Genomic DNA, 1,289 nt, shown 5'->3' on the forward strand with positions numbered 1-1,289 from the left:
CAGGGGCACTGGCAACGATCTCGCTCGAAAATCCTACAGGAGCCAGTCAGGCGGTACTGGCAACGGCCACGCTCAAAATGGTGCATCTCATGTGCCACCCGCACAAGAACCAGTCCAGGGGCACTGGCAACGATCTTACTTGGCTTGCCGGGTCTTCTCACGCACAGCCCATTTCCAAAGGTCTCGGTCCGTAGTCATCGCCTCGGTGAGGCCCAATGTACGAAGGTCTTGCCTCACCACCTCAGCCCAGGTCTTCCTGGGCCTACCTCTTCCACGGGTTCCCTCAACTGTTAGGGTGTGTGAATTAACATTTTCATATTTATTCGGGCAAAGCTAATACTAGTGCCTAAAGATCTCTTAAAAACATATTTTCAAAGACTGAGCCTTAGTTGTAAATCAGTTCCAGATCAGCCTTGGCCCAAGAGACCTACAGTGTTCAGCATAACCAGCCAGTCTCTCTTTTTTTCAAGCAAAATGCAATGTGACCTTCCTTTGTTTACGATAGCAAAGAAAGTTGGCTTCTGTTTCTAGCAGGCCGAGCCCTTGTATAAGAACAGTGACGGAGATGTATTTATGGGCGTGTGGGGGAGGGGAAGATAATACTTATGTACATTTCAGCTCATAGACGTGAGGAAGGAGATTATAACGTCTAACCAGCCCTTCCTTTGAAACCTTAGCCTCATGGGCCCCAGTGCCCCTTAGGTCTTAAAACTCATTTCCATTGTCGGTATAGAGATCCCTTCGTTGGTTAGAATCGAGACATGGCTGTTGCCTATAACTTCAGGTTATCTCTAATCAAAAACCATTCTAACCGGAACCATCCCGTCTTTTATTCAATGTGTCTTTTTTCAAGATTGCATGCCGTGACTTGATGGCGATGTGGTTGTTAGGAGGTCGAGCTGCCATATAAAAACCACCACCCCTCTCAGCAGGCTCGGTGAAACTATATACGTGGTAGGTGGAATAAAGGTTAAAATGTGAAATATATTCGTCAAAATTCAAATCTTCTATTCTTAAAAGTGAAACAAAGCAAAATCTGATAGAATGTATACGAGGAAACTGTACTCCAAGTGAAAATTCGAAAAGATTCGAATTATTTCTGGTGTTGTATAATAGATATATATGTGGCGGAATTTTAATTTTATCATTTTTACACGATGGCAAAATTAGCTTCATATTATTTGAATCTGAATTGAAAATGCGTCACCGTTCCTAACTTTTGGACATTATAAACAGCTGGCCCGTACCTCTGAACAGACAGCACTGCAGTAACGAATACAATATGTATA

The 1,289-nt window shown here is 43.5% G+C and overlaps 1 long non-coding RNA gene across 1 annotated transcript in view; it reads right to left on the reverse strand.

The window, feature by feature from the left end:
• LOC106881812 (uncharacterized) overlaps positions 1 to 1,289 on the reverse strand; it is a 4,604-nt gene that overhangs the window by 2,629 nt on the left and 686 nt on the right. The window lies entirely within an intron of this gene.

Source organism: Octopus bimaculoides, chromosome 4 (genome assembly GCF_001194135.2).
Source record: "Octopus bimaculoides isolate UCB-OBI-ISO-001 chromosome 4, ASM119413v2, whole genome shotgun sequence".
Classification (NCBI taxonomy): domain Eukaryota; kingdom Metazoa; phylum Mollusca; class Cephalopoda; order Octopoda; family Octopodidae; genus Octopus; species Octopus bimaculoides.